At 38.6% G+C, this 16,319-nt stretch overlaps 1 protein-coding gene across 4 annotated transcripts in view; it reads left to right on the forward strand.

Annotated features, from left to right (window-relative positions):
* The window catches only part of PIP4K2A (phosphatidylinositol-5-phosphate 4-kinase type 2 alpha), a 179,020-nt gene that overhangs the window by 138,967 nt on the left and 23,734 nt on the right, over positions 1–16,319 (forward strand). The window lies entirely within an intron of this gene.

Below are 16,319 nucleotides of genomic sequence, written 5' to 3' on the forward strand. Positions count from 1 at the left end.
GTGGTAAGTGCTTTGATAGGAAACACGTAGCAAGGGCACCTAAATCGGGCTTGGTGGTCTTCCTGGAAGAGGTGATTGGAAACCTGAAGGATGAGCAGCAGTTGGCTAGAGAAAGAGGGAGCACTCAGTGCTTTCATTGGAGGCTGGGATGAGGCCACACAGGTAAGCAGGACCATCTAGAGTGGCTGTGGAAATAACCCAGAATAGATGGTGGCCCGACCTGGGGTGGTGGAAGAGGATAGAGAGATTTAGGAAGAAGAATCCACAGAACTCAGAGATTGAATATGGGAGGTGAACAGTGCCAGGGAGTGTGTGTGGAAGGAGGGTGACTCCAAACTTTCTGGTTTGGACAGTGGGGTAGGTGCTGATTCCACTCATGGAAAAAGGAAGCAGGCAGAGTAGTTAGAATTGTCAGCACAGCATCAGAACAGAGATGTCCAGTAGGCATGAGAGGGCTTCAGCGGGAAAAGGGGGCTTGGGAAACCTGCCAGGAAGGATGATCAAAGACAGGGAAGTGTCAACGAGGTCACCTAGGATGAGCCTAACATGAACACTCGCTCAAGTCCAGGAAGCACGGAGAGTCCCATACAAGATTAACCCAAGGAGGACTACACCAAGACATATTAATCAAACTGCCAAAAATTAAAGACAAAGAAAAAATATTAAAAGTATCAAGGGAAAAGCAACAGTTGTTAACATACAAGGGAACTCCCATAAGGTTATCAGCTGATTTTTCGGCAGAAACTCTGCAGGCCAGAAGGGAGTGTCATGATATATTTAAAGTGATGAAAGGGGAAAACCTACAACCAAGAATACTGTATCCAGCAAGGCTCTCATTCAAACATGACAGAGAAATCAAAAGCTTCACAGACAAGCAAAAGCCAAGAGGATTCAGCACCAGCAAACCAGCTTTACAACAAATCCTAAAGGAACTTCTCTAGGCAGAAAATAAAAGGCCACAACTAGAAACAAGAAAATTATGAATGGGAAAGCTCACTGGTAAAGGCAAACATGAAATAAAGGTAGGGAATCATCCACACACAAATATGTCGTCAAAACTAGCAATCATGAGAACAGGAGAGTACAAATGCAGGATATTGGAAATGCATTGGAAATTAAGAGACCAGCAACTTAAAACAATCTTGTATATATATTGACTGCTATATCAAAACCTCATGGGAACCACAAACCAAAAATCTATAGTAGATACACACACAAAAAAGAAAAAACAATCCAAACACAACACTAAAGATAGTCATCAAGTCACAAGAGAAGTGAACAAAAGGGGAAGGGAAGAAAAAAGACCTGCAAAAACAAATGCAAAACAATTAACAAAATGGCAATAAGAACATACATACCTGGGCTTCCCTGGCAGCGCAGTGGTTGAGAGTCTGCCTGCCGATGCAGGGCACACAGGTTCGTGCCCTGGTCCGGGAGCATCCCACATGCTGCGGAGAAGCTAGGCCCGTGAGCCATGGCCGCTGAGCCTGCGCGTCCAGAGCCTGTGCTCCGCAACAGGAGAGGCCACAACAGTGAGAGGCCCACGTACCACAAAAAAACAAAACAAAACATACATACCAATAATTACCTTAAATGTAAATGGATTAAATGCTCCAGCCAAGACATACACTGGCTGAATAGATACAAAAACAAGACACATATATGTTGTCTACAAGAGATGCACTTCAGATCTAGGGACACCTACAGACTGAAAGTGAGGGGATGGAAAAAGGTATTTCATGTAAATGGAAATCAAAAGAAAGCTGGAGTAGCAATACTCATATCAGACAAAATAGACTTTAAAGACTGTCATAAGAGACAAAGAAGGACTCTACATAATGATCAAGGGATCAATCCAAGAAGATATAACGATTGTAAATATATATACACCCAACATAGGAGCACCTCAATATAAAAGGCAAATGCTAACAGCCATAAAAGGAGAAATCAACAGTAACACAGTAATAGTGGGGGACACCCACTCTCATCAATGGACAGATCATCCAGACAGAAAATCAATAAGGAAACACAGGCCTTAAATGACACATTAGACCAGGTGCACTTAATTGATATCTATAGAACAAAGGACAGAATACACTGTCTTCTCAAGGGCACATGGAACATTCTCCAGGATAGGTCACATCTTGGGCCACAAATCAAGCCTTGGTAAACTTAAGAAAACTGAAATCATATCAGGCATCTTTTTCAACCACAACTCTATGAGCTTAGAAATCAGTTACAGGAAAATAAGTGTAAAAAATACAGACACGTGGAGGCTAAACAATGTTACTAAACAACCAATGGATCACTGAAGAAACCAAAGAGGAAATCAGAAAACACCCAGAGACAAATGACAACGAAAACACGACAATCTAAAACCTATGGGATGCAGCAAAAGCAGTTCTAAGAGTGAAGTTTATACCAATACAATCTTAACCTCAGGAAACAAGAAAAATCTCAAGTGAACAACCTAACCTTATACCTAAAGCAACTAGAGAAAGAAGAACAAACAAAACCCAAAGTTAGCAGAAGGAAAGAAATAAAGATCAGAGCAGAAATAAATGAAAGAAACAAGAAAACAATAGAAAAGATCGATGAAACTAAAAGCTGGTTCTTTGAAAAGATAAAATTGATAAACCTTTAGAAGAAAAGGGAAAGGACTCAATAAAATTAGAAATGAAAAAATGTTACAAGTGACACCACAGAAATACAAAGGATCATAAGAAATTACTACAAACAACTATATGCCAATAAAAAGAACAACCTAGAAGAAACAGACAAATTCTTGGAAAGGTACAACCTCCAAGACTGAAGGAAGAAGAAATACAAAATATGAACAGACCACTCACAAGTACTGAAATTCAAACAGTGATTTAAAGACTTCCAACAAAGAGAAGTCCAGGGCCAGATGGCTTGAGAGGCGAATTCTATCAAACATTTAGAGAAGAGTTAACACCTACCCTTCTGAAACTCTTGCAAAAAATTGCAGAGGAAGGAACACTCAGCTCATCCTATGAGACCACCATCACCCTGATACCAAAACCAGAAAAAAGATGCCACAAGAAAATTACAGGCCAATATCATTGATGAACATAGATGCAAAAGTACTCAACAAAACACTAGCAAACCAAATCCAGCAATACATTAAAAGGATCATACATCATGATCAAGTGGGATTTATCTTAGGGATATGAGGACTCTTCAGTATCCACAAATCAATCAGTGTGGTATATACCACATTAAAAACTGAAGAATAAAAACCATATGATCATCTCAATAGATGCAGAAAAAGCTTCTGACAAAATTCAACAGCCGTTTATAATAAAAACTCTCCAGAAAGTGGGCATAGAGGGAACTTAACCTCAACATAATAAAGGCCATATATGACAAACCCACAGCTAACATCATTCTCAATGGTGAAAAGCTGAAAGCATTCCCTCTAAGATCAGGAACAAGACAAGGATGTCCACTCTCACCACTATTATTCAACATAGTTTTGGAAGTCCTAGCCATGGCAATCAGAGAAGAAAAAGAAATAAAAGGAATCCAAACTGGAAAAGAAGTAAATCTGTCACTGTTTGAAGATGACATGAAACTATACATAGAAAATCCTAAAGATGCTACCAGAAGACTACTAGAGCTAATCAATGAATTCGGTAAAGTTGCAGGATACAAAAGTAATACACAAATCTCTTGCATTCCTATACACTAACAACAAAATGTCAGAAAGAGAAATTAAGGAAACAATCCCATTTACCGTCACATCAAAAAGAATAAAATACCTAGGAATAAACCTACCTAAGGAGGCAAAAGACCTGTGCTCTGAAAAGTATAAGACACTGATAAGAGAAACCAAAGATGACACAGATGGAAAGATATACCATGTTCTTGGATTGGAAGAATCAGTATTGTCAAAATGACTATACTACCCAAGGCAATCGACAGATTCAATGCAACCCCTATCAAATTACCAGCGGCATTTTTCACAGAATTGGAACAAAAATTTTTTTTAGTTTTTATGGAAACACAGAATACCCCGAACAGCCAAAGCAATTTTGAAAGAACGGAGCTGAAGGAATCGGGTTCCTTGACTTCAGACTATACTACAAAGCTACAGTAATCAAAACACGATGGTGCTGGCACAAACACAGAAATGTAGATAATTGAACAAGATAGAAAGCCTAGAAATAAACACACACACCTGTGGCCAATTAATCGATGACAAAGGCGGCAAGAATATACAATGGAGAAAAGACAGTGTTTTGAATAAGTGGTGCTGGGAAAACTGGACAGCTACATGGAAAAGAATGAAATTAGAACATTCTCTAACACCATACACAAAAATAAACTCAAAATGGATCAAAGACCTAAATGTAAGGCCGGACACTATAAAACTCTTAGAGGAAAACATAGGCAGAACACTCTGACATAAATTGCAGCAGTATCTTTTTTGATCTACCTCCTAGAGTAGTGAAAATAAAAACAAAAATAAACAAATGGGACCCAATTAAACTTAAAAGCTTTTGCACAGCAAAGGAAACCATAAACAAAACAAAAAGACAACCCCCGGAATAGGAAAAAATATTTGCAAACAAAGCAGCCGACAAGGGATTAATCTCCAAAATATACAAACAGCTCATGCAGCATTATGTCAAAAAAACAAACAACCCAATAAGAAAATGGGCAGAAGATCTAAATAGACATTTTTCCAATGAAGATATACAGATGGGTAGAAAGCACATGAAAAGATGCTCAACATCACTAATTATCAGAGAAATGCAAATCAAAACTACAATGAGGTATCACTTCACACTGGTCAGAATAGCCATCATCAAAAAGTCTACAAACAATAAATGCTGGAGAGGGTGTGGAGAAAAGGGAACCCTCCTACACTGTTGGTGGGAATGTAAATTGATACAACCACTATGGAGAACAGTATGCAGGTTCCTTTAAAAACTAAAAACAGAACTACCATATGATCCAGCAGGCCCACTCCTGGGCATATATTCAGAGAAAACCATAATTTGAAAAGATACATGCACCCCAATTTTCTGTAGCACTAGTTACAATACAGTTAAAATTTAACTGTAGCACTAGTTACAATAGCCAAGACATGGAAGCAACCTAAATGTCCATCAACAGATGAATGGATAGAGAAGATGTGGTACATATATACAATGAAACATTACTCAGCCATGAAAAAGAATGAAACAATGCCATTTGCAGCAACATGGATAGACCTAGAGGTTATCATACTAAGTGAAGTAAGTCAGAAAGAGAAAAACAAATATATGATATCACTCATGTGGAATCTAATTTTTTTTAAATGATATAAATGAACTTATTTACAAAACAGAAACAGACTCACAGATTTCGAAAACAAACTTATGGTTACCAAAGGGGAAAGGTGAGGGGTGGGGGGATAAATTAGGAGCTTGGGATTAGCATACATACACACTACTATATGTAAAATAGATAACTAACAAGGACCTACCGTAGAGCAAAGGGAACTCAATATTCTATAATAACCTATATGGGAAAAGAATATGAAAAAGAATGAATATATCTATATGTATAACTGAATCGCTATGCCGTACACTTGAAACTAACACAACATTGTAAATCAGCCATACTCCAATACAATTTTTTTAAATGAATAAAAATTTTTAAGAAAGAAGTGAGGCAGGACTTCCCTGGTGGTGCAGTGGTTGAGAGTCCGCCTGCCGATGCAGGGGACGCAGGTTCGTGCCCCAGTCCGGGAGGATCCCACATGCCGCGAAGCAGCTGGGCCCGTGAGCCATGGCCGCTGAGCCTGCGCGTCCGGAACCTGTGCTCCGCAACGGGAGAGGCCACAACAGTGAGAGGCCTGCGTACCGCAAAAAAAAAAAAAAAAGTGAGGCAGAGAAAAAGGAAACGGTGGCTCCTTTGACAGTTTATATTTTTACTGTGCACCAGTGACTATATTTTCACACTTCCAACCTCTGTGTAAATCACCGTGACGCCACTGGCTTTGGCCAAAAGCAGCAGAAACAACAGATTGTCAACTTCTGTTTACATGTTGCTATGTAAACATTTTTTCCAGGTGCCAAAGACTCAAGCCGGTGTTTGAGTTTTAGTCCATGAGAAACTCAGAGGCTTAGTATTATTGGGATTTTCTGCTAGGAGAAAATATCTGGGCTGTTTAAAGAACCACACACTGGCATTGAAAGAAGGCTTTTTCAGCGTCATCAAAAGAAGGCAGCCCCGGAGTAAGAGCTGTGGCCCTGATGCTGTGCGCTACTCCACAGGGGTTGCTCTGTTTTTATTTCGTTCCCAGGTCTCTTGAGACTACTGCTAGTGGCCTTTTTTTTCTGTTCATTTTGATTTCTCCAGCTTCTATGCCCAGGTGCTTGGTCTGCTATGACAATAACAATGCCAAGAAAGACAGTTACAGCCAGTGGGGTGATTGCTGCAGAATCCGAAGTCCTAAAACAAGGACACATAGGAAGGAAAGCCACAGTATTTGACGTGGCTATGACGGCTCATCCTCAAGAGCAGAACATTCAGTTACCTGTCTGTCCCTCCGCAGCTCTGCCTCTAGACACTTGCCAGGAACCCAGGGCATTTACCACAGTTCCACCCCCCGCCTCACCAAAAATGTTTAGCCCTTCACTGGTGTAGGTTTCTGTGAAAAAGACATGAAATTACAGAATGTGTTTAACAGAAACCCACTTTTCTGAGGATGCTGCTAGGACGCTTTTATCGTCTATTGAATGTGCACAAATTGTTCCACAAAACATCTCCCCTGGAGGTGGACTTAGAGACGTCAGAGACAGGAGGTACCTTAAGAGGTCAGAGTCCCATTTCCCCACCTCACACGTGATCGATTTGAGACCCAGAAGCTTACGTTGCCACACAGTCGGTGACAGAGGCAAAACCTTACCTTAACTGCGGGTTATTTTTTTTATTGTTAATGTACTGGGATTTAAAAGGTAAGAAATAGTAACCAACGTTTGTTGAACGGAACGTATACTATATGCCAAGCCTGCTGTAAATTCTACACCGATTTGCTCATGTCATCCTGACCACCACCTTTAAGGTGGAGGCTATTATTACTTCCTTTGCGTAAATGAAGTTACTTGACAGACAGGCTGTAACTTGCACCACAGTTTTGACATGACACAGCCGGGGTTCCAGCCCAGTGCGCACATTTCTAACCTTCTAAAATGTTTGAGACTTATTTCGTTTTTTAAAAGAAGAGGATTTATTATCAAAAATTCATATTACCCCATGAATCATGAAGATGAACAAGGAAACATTTCACTACAATGTTTCATTGACAAAAACATGTAACTCCAAAACAATATGGTACTAAGGCAGTTCGTTGAGTCTTGATTTAAAAGTAAAAAAAAGTAATGAAATAAATCGTTTGGCCTCATACCATGTTGGCAAAAATAACCAATTCATATTTCCTCCATTTAAGAAGTGCAGGTATTTCTGTAAGTACAGCCTGTGTCACTGTATCTTACACTATGTAAACATGAGGATTGTCTACGCAGTAGCCCCTAGGAAGAATTCAATGCTTTCTACTTCTTTCTGGGCTTGGGGTTCCTGATAGCTCTTCTTCCAGGAGGAGCAGCTCCAAAGCATCATCCGCCTGCCCTTTTAGCTTACTGGCGCTCACTGGGCACAGGCACTCACAGAGGAAGTAGCTTGAAGACGTGGGATGTGAAAGTAATTAAAACTGGTAATTTCTGGAGACTGTGCCTGCCTTGACAATAGGACATGATGTCTCTCTGATATGGCAGTTTGTTTATAATCTGGCGACAACCAAGGTAACATTTACTAACTGTAACACATAACAGTAAATGAAATGTATTAACGGAGCTGAACTCTTAAAACCCTTGGGTTTTTAAGTTCAAAAAATTTTCTTTGCTTTCCTTTTTCTGTCAATTTTCAGGTTTTCTTTCCATGATCAGTTAATATTTTTGACTCTTCCAAAAAGCATGCTGTTCTTTGTCTTCACGAATAAAACCATAAATTATCAAAGCAGTCATGTTATCTCTAGTTAGAAATAATTGGAGAAGGCTGAAAATATTTTCTACATTTTAGCCTTTTATAAATGAAACGAAATGGTCTGCAAGAATATTTTCATTGCAATCACTGTATAATCATTTTCTACGAAATTGCAAAGAACAATTTTCACAGAGTCTCCATTGATGTGGCTTAATTAGTAATCTGAATTCTTAGTTTTTCTTTCATTTGCATCATTGTAGCTGTTTTAATTTCACATACTTTTCGCTTGTTGATGGTAAGTTTTAAAACTGTCATTTCAGATATTTCGTGATATAGGTGCAGAAAGGTCCCCTCCCTACGATTTGAGCTTGACACGTAATTAGTGTGATTTGCATTAGCATAATAATGAAGATGGAACTGAAGGAAATAAAGAAGTTATATTCCAACAATAATGGAATCACTTTCATGGCAACAAGTATCAGAACATGCGTGTACAGATGTCTTGAATTTTTTTTGTAAAAAGAGCAGAACGGTGCTTTTTTTTTTTTTTAAACCGTTGTCAGATTCTGACAGCTGCTATGACTTGTTTTATTCTTTAATTCTTTCCTTTATTAATGGAAGGGCATCTTCCATTCATGGCTCCAGCAGTATCGCCCCCTCTAAATGAGACAGAAATGCGAATCTCCCTGGTGGTCCATCTTTTCACAGCTGCACTGCAATTCCAGTGTGACATCAAATTAGTAATTATAGCTGAGCGGACCGCTTTTTACAAATGACAGTCTTAGCATGCTGCCAGCAAGCAAGCTACCCAGCAGGGAATCCGGGCAAGTAAAAGAAAACATAACTGGACTCACTTGATTTCTGGGGGATTTGACCTGACTCTTTAAAGAGTCCATGTTCTTGAGAGGGAGAGAGAGCGAGTCCTGGGGATTTACACAGATATGCATTTTGTTCATCGTTCTATGCAGTTCTTCTCAAAACTCATGTCTGGTTTTATTAAGTAAAGTAAAGCCTGTATAATGGGGTCATTGGGTCACAATAAGAAGATTCCTTTTAACATCTAACCTTCTCCCTGGAACCCGTTTGAAAGAAAACAGCTGCCCTGCAGTTGGCATTTGTATAACTATATTGGCAATAATCACTGTTGACACTTTGATAATGGGCTACAAAAAGCTGCCTGGTCGATTCTTCGGAATTGTGAATTGCCCTGGCAATTAACTGACTGTCACCATCTCTTACATTTTACCTACTACTGACTGAAGGTTCAGGAAAATTAATCATTAATACCCTCACATCAAAAAAAAACAAAACAAAAAACAATGCTTTCCTAAACCAGTTTTCAGCATTTCTTTTGTGATCTTTAAATTGTAACGAATTATAATTAATTACCACCTCCATCTGGTTCTTTAGGATGAGTTAAAGGCAAGGTAACAAAAGATGGTAAGCTTGGAGCATAAGATACAAAACAGCAGTGTGTCCTTCTGGGAACCTTCCTTTGCTATCAGTTAAAAAGCGCTTCCTTTTCCGTTGTCAGTGGATGATCAGTTAATGGGAGATTGTCAAGGTTTTTTAGGCCCTCAACTCCGCTAATGCTTTAAGCTTCTGTGAAATTCATTTCTTCTGTGAATGAAGAAAGATTGATTTCATTTCTTCTGTGAGTGATTTCCCTTTGCCAGCCAGTGTTAGACACAGCTATCCTGGCGCCCAGAGTGCAGGGGGAGATACGCCATCCGGGCAGAAGCAGGACCATCTGCCTCCTGGCCCGGAGATGTTTTATAAAAGGGGGTCTGGAGGGGAAAGGCACCAAGCAGAGCCCTAGCAAATCTGAGTCCCAGCCCCTGCTCTGGCACTAATGGAAGTTTGGGGTTTGGGGATAAATCATCTTAGTCTTCATTTATTAAAGGATTTCATTGGTCCTCATGCTTTAGTGTTTGCAAGAATCCCTTTTTTCAAATGAGGCTTTCCCTCCCACAGAGGTGCACTTCAGCAGACTTGACAATCACTTAAATCCTGTCTGCTCGAGGCATGGGTTAAGGTGATTGCTATTACTAATGGAAAAAAAGGTCTGAACTCTTACATAAGTTTGCAGATGTCTGAGTAAAGCCTTAAGAACCCCATAATGTAAACCATGGGGGTTATTCTGGGAAGCGGAGTTTTAAAGTGAGTCCTTTGGACTTTGGTAAGAGTGGCATGTGAAGAAGAAAGATAACATGAAGTAACTCCTGTGAGCATCTCCCAGATGACAGCATTAGTCCTCAGGCCAGACTGGTTTATGGCAGTGTATAAACTCAGTTTCACTGGAATGAACTGAACTCAGATTATCCCAGTCACACAGAAGCAGTGTTAGATGTGGGAATTTTTTTTTTTAAGCTGACAACTTATGCAGTTGGTTTCAAAAAGAGTTGGGGCGGAGACACAACTTCCAAAATATAGTATGTGGCTTGAGTTTAAGCCAACCTGCTGCAGATGTATAATAAAACAATAAACTTATGATGTTCACTAGATTAGTATTAAACCAGAAACTATACGACTTAGCAAACTTCTTGCATTTTCAGATTTTGACATTTCTTAGATTATCACCATCGACATCCGTGCAACAGAATCTTCCAATCAGATGGAAACAAATCTATTTTGTAGGGCTTGCACATGGTTTAACTGTCACATCACAGCTCATGGAGGAAAACCAAACTGTCACCATGTCACTTAGAGTTAAAGGGTCATTCTGAAAAGTCTGACAGTATTAGAAAAGGAGTAAGTTTCACTTCCTAAATATCAGCTTTTAGGGAAAATAACCAACAGCTGGGTTCCACCAGGCATAACAGTTCTAAATTGTAGAATTATGGTAGGGCTCATCCGGTTTTGTGCTTCTTAGTTGCAGCGCTATTTCTACAAGTATGTTGAGGTATATTCTCTTTCTACATTTACACAAAGAGATTCAGAATAAAAATTATGAGACTTCCGTATCCAGATGCTGGTCACAAATGTGTACATTCTCATTGTGGAAATAACTAGTTATTAAGACATGTTGGATCACTTCCCAAGCTGTGAACTTGTGTAGACACTATGCTTACGTTGTTAAAGGTTATATGTACCTTTTGTGAGAAAACACCTGCCATCTTTGCCACTTCTGTCTGAACTTTACCCATATTCACTAATTTGCCTTTCCATGTAACAAATCTGTGGCTTGGATATTTTGAGAAGCAGAACTGATTTTATTATAAAATCTTTAACATCTCTTATTACCCCAAAATTGATACCACATATGTGATGTTATTCAAGCAAATTATCTTTAACCTAGCTCCAATGTAAGGATTACCTAAAAAGTCTCCCGCTTGCAGAAGTATTTCTGGAGTATATCTTCAGCCCCAGAGACTCTGATTTTTTTTTTTGAATTTTATTTTTTTTATACAGCAGGTTCTTATTAGTTATACATTTTATACATATTAGTGTATACATGTCAATCCCGATCTCCCAATTCATCCCACCACCACCACCACCACCCTGCCACTTTCCCCCTTTGGTGTCCATACGTTTGTTCTCTATATCTGTATCTCTGATTCTGCTCTGCAAACCGGTTCATTTGTACCATTTTTCTAGGTTCCACATATATGCGTTAATATACGATATTTGTTTTTCTCTTTCCCACTTACTTCACTCTGTATTGACAGTCTCTACAAATGACCCAATTTCATTCCTTTTTATGACTGGGTAGTATTCCATTGTATATATGTACAACATCTTCTTTATCCATTCGTCTGTCAAAGGGCATTTAGGTTGCTTCCATGACCTACCTGTTGTAAATAGTGCTGCAGTGGACATTGGGGTGCATGTGTCTTTTTGAATTATGGTTTTCTCTGGGTATATGCTCAAGAGTGGGATTGCTGGATCATATGGTAATTCTTAGTTTTTTAAGAAACCTCCATACTGTTCTCCATAGTAGCTGTATCAATTTACATTCCCACCAACAGTACAAGAGGGTTCCCTTTTCTCCATACCCTCTCCAGCATTTGCTGTTTGTAGATTTTCTGATGATGCCCATTCTAACTGGTGTGAGGTGATACCTCGTTGTAGTTTTGATTTGCATTTCTCTAATAATTAGTGGCGCTGAGCAGCTTTTCATGTGCCTCTTGGCCGTCTGTGTGTCTTTGGAGAAATGTCTATTTAGGTCTTCTGCCCATATTTGGATTGGGTTGTTTGTTTCTTTAATATTGAGCTGCATGAGCTGTTTATATATTCTGGAGATTAATCCTTTGTCCGTTGATTCATCTGCAAATATTTTCTCCCATTCTGAGGGCTGTCTTTTTGTCTTGTTTGTAGTTTCCTTTGCTATGCAAAATCCTTTAAGTTTCATTAGGTCCCATTTGTTTATTTTTGTTTTTATTTCCATGACTCTAGGAGGTGGATCAAAAAAGATCTTGCTGTGATTTATGTCAAAGAGTGTTCTTCCTATGTTTCCCTCTAAGAGTTTTATAGTATCTGGTCTTACATTTACGTCTCAAATCCATTTTGACTTTATTTTTGTGTATGGTGTTAGGGAGTGTTCTAATTTCATTGTTTTACATGTAGCTGTCCAGTTTTCCCAGCACCATTCATTGAAGAGACTGTCTTTTCTCCAGTGTATGTCCTTGCCTCCTTTGTCATAGATTAGTTGACCATAGGTGCATGGGTTTATCTCTGGGCTTTCTATTCTGTTCCATTGATCTCCGTTTCTGTTTTTGTGCCAGTACCATATTGTCTTGATTACTGTAGCTCTATACTGTAGTCTGAAGTCAGGGAGTCGGATTCCTCCAGCTCCATTTTTTTCCCTCAAAACTGCTTTGGCTATTCGGGGTCTTTTGTGTCTCCATATAAATTTTAAGATTTTTTGTTCTAGTTCTGTAAAAAATGCCACTGGTAATTTGACAGGGATTGCATTGAATCTGTAGACTGCTTTGGGTAGTAGAGTCATTTTCATAATACTGATTAATCCAATCCAAGAACATGGTATATCTCTCCATCTGTTGGTATCATCTTTGATTTCTTTCATCAGTGTCTTATAGTTTTCTGCATACAGCTCTTTTGTCTCCCTAGGTAGGTTTATTCCTAGGTATTTTATTCTTTTTGTTGCAATGGTAAATGGGAGTGTTTTCTTAATTTCTCTTTCAGATTTTTCATCATTAGTGTATAGGAATGCAAGAGATTTCTGTGTATTAATTTTGCATTCTGCAACTTTACCAAATTCATTGATTAGCTCTAGTAGTTTTCTGGTGGTATCTTTAGTATTTTCTATGTATAGTATCATATCATCTGCAAACAGTGACAGTTTTACTTCTTCTTTTCCAATTTGTTTTCGTTTTATTTCCTTTTCTTCCTGATTACCATGGCTAGGACTTCCAAAATTATGTTGAATAATAGTGGTGAGAGTGGACATCCTTGTCTTGTTCCTGATCTTAGAGGAAATGCTTTCAGTTTTTTACCACTGAGAATGATGTTTGTGGTGGGTTTGTCATATATGGCCTTTATTATGTTGAGGTAGGTTCCCTCTATGCCCACTTTCTGGAGAGTTTTTATCATAAATGGGTGTTGAATTTTGTCAAAAGCTTTTTCTGCATCTATTGAGATGATCATATGGTTTTTATTCTTCAATTTGTCAATATGGTGTATCACATTGATTGATTTACGTATATTGAAGAATCCTTGCATCCCTGGGATAAATCCTCCTTGATCATGGTGTATGATCCTTTTAATGTGTTGTTGGATTCTGTTTGCTAGTATTTTGTTGAGGATTTTTGCATCTATATTCAGTGATATTGGTCTGTAATTTTCTTTTTTTTGTAGTATCTTTGTCTGGTTTTGGTATCAGGGTGATGGTGGCCTCATAGAATGAGTTTGCGAGTGTTCTTTCCCCTGCAATTTTTTGGAAGAGTTTGAGAAGGATGGGTGTTAGCTCTTCCTAAATGTTTGACAGAATTCACCTGTGAAGCCATCTGGTCCTGGACTTCTGTTTGTTGGGAGATTTTTAATCACAGTTTCAATTTCATTACTTGTGATTGGTCTGTTCATATTTTCTATTTCTTCCTGGTTCAGTCTCGGAAGTTTATACTTTTCTAAGAATTTGTCCATTTCTTCCAGGTTGTCCATTTTATTGGCATAGAGTTGCTTGTAGTAGTCTCTTAGGATGCTTTGTATTTCTGTGGTGTCCGTTGTAAATTCTCCTTTTTCACTACTAATTTTACTGATTTGAGTCCTCTCCCTCTTTTTCTTGATAAGTCTGGCTAAAGGTTTATCAATTTTGTTTATCTTCTCAAAGAACCAGCTTTTAGTTTTATTGATCTTTGTTGTCGTTTTCTTTGTTGCTATTTCATTTGTTTCTGGTCTGACCTTGATGATTTCTTTCCTTCTACTAACTTTGGGTTTTGTTTGTTCGTCTTTCTCAGTTCCTTTAGGGTTATGGTTAGATTGTTTATTTGAGACTTTTCTTGTTTCTTGAGGTTGGCTTGTATTGCCATAAACTTCCCTCTTAGAACTGCTTTTGCTGCACCCATAGGTTTTGGATTGTCGTGTTTTCATTGTCATTTGTCTCTAGGTATCTTTCTATTTCCTCTTTGATTTCTTCAGTGATCTCTTGGTTATATAGTAACGTATTGTTTAGCCTCCATGTGTTTGTGTTTTTTACATCTTTTCCCCTGTAATTGATTTCTAATCTCATAGAGTTGTGGTCAGAAAAGATGCTTGATATGATTTCAATTTTCTTAAGTTTACCAAGGCTTGATTTGTGACCCAAGATGCGATCAGTCCTGGAGAATGTTCCATGTGCACTTGAGAAGAAAGTGTAATCTGCTGTTTTTGGATAGAATGCCCTATAAATATCAATTAAATCTATCTGGTCTATTGTGTCATTTAAAGCTTGTGTTTCCTTATTAATTTCTGTCTGGATGATCTGTCCATTGGTGTAAGTGAGGTGTTAAAGTCCCCCACTATTATTGTGTTACTGTCGATTTCCTCTTTTATAGCTGTTAGCAGTTGCCGTATATATTGAGGTGCTCCTATGTTGGGTGCATGTATAATTGTTATGTCTCCTCTCGGATTGATCCCTTGATCATTATGTAGTGTCCTTCCTTGTCTCTTGTAACATTAAAATCTATTTTATCTGAGTATTGCTACTCCAGCTTTCTTTTCATTTCCATTTGCATAATATCTTTTTCCCTCCCCTCACTTTCAGTCTGTATGTGTCCCTAGGTCTTAAGTGGGTCTCTTGTGGACAGCATATATATGGGTCTTGTTTTTGTATCCATTCAGCAAGCCTGTGTCTTTTGGTTGGAGCATTTAATCCATTCACGTTTAAGGTAATTATTGATATGTATGTTCCTATGCCCATTTTCTTAATTGTTTTGGGTTTGTTTTTGTAGGTCCTTTTCTTCCCTTGTGTTTCCCACTTAGAGAAGTTCCTTTAGCATTTCTTGTAGAGCTGGTTTGCTGGTGCTGAATTCTCTTAGCTTTTGCTTGTCTGTACAGCTTTTGATTTCTCCATCGAATCTGAATGAGATCCTTGCCAGGTAGAGTAATCTTGGTTGTAGGTTCTTCCCATTCATCACTTTAAACAGATCATGCCACTCCCTTCTGGCCTGTAGAGTTTCTGCTAGAAATCAGCTGTTAACCTTATGGGAGTTCCCTAACCTTATGGGAGTTCCCTTATATGTTATTTGTCATTTTTCCCTTGCTGCTTTCAATAATTTTCTTTGTCTTTAGTTTTTGTCAATTTCATTACTATGTGTCTTGGTGTGTTTCTCCTGGGTTTATCCTGCCTGGGACTCTCTGTCCTTCCTGGACTTTGGTGGCTATTTCCTTTCCCATGTTAGGGAAGTTTTCAACTATAATCTCTTCAGATATTTTCTTGGGTCCTTTCTCTTGCTCTTCTCCTTCTGGGACCCCTATAATTTGAATGTTTGTGCATGTGATGTTGTCCCAGAGGTCTCTTAGGCTGTCTTCATTTCTTTTCATTCTTTTTTTTTATTCTGTTCACAGTAATGAATTCCACCCTCTGTCTTCCAGGTCACTTATCCATTCTTCTGCCTCAGTTATTCTGCTACTGATTCCTTCTAGTGTATTTTTCATTTCAGTTATTGTATTGTTCATCTCTGTTTGTTCTTTAATTCTTCTAGGTGTTTGTTCTTTAATTCTTCTAGGTCTTTGTTAAACATTTCTTGCATCTCCTCAATCTTTGCCTCCATTCTTTTTCCGAGGTCCTGGATCATCTTCACTGTCATTCTGAATTCTTTTTCTGGAAGGTTGCCTATCTCCACTTAATTTAGTTGTTTTTCTGGGGTTTTATCTTGTTCCTTCAT

Source organism: Orcinus orca, chromosome 2 (assembly GCF_937001465.1).
Source record: "Orcinus orca chromosome 2, mOrcOrc1.1, whole genome shotgun sequence".
Lineage (NCBI taxonomy): Eukaryota > Metazoa > Chordata > Mammalia > Artiodactyla > Delphinidae > Orcinus > Orcinus orca.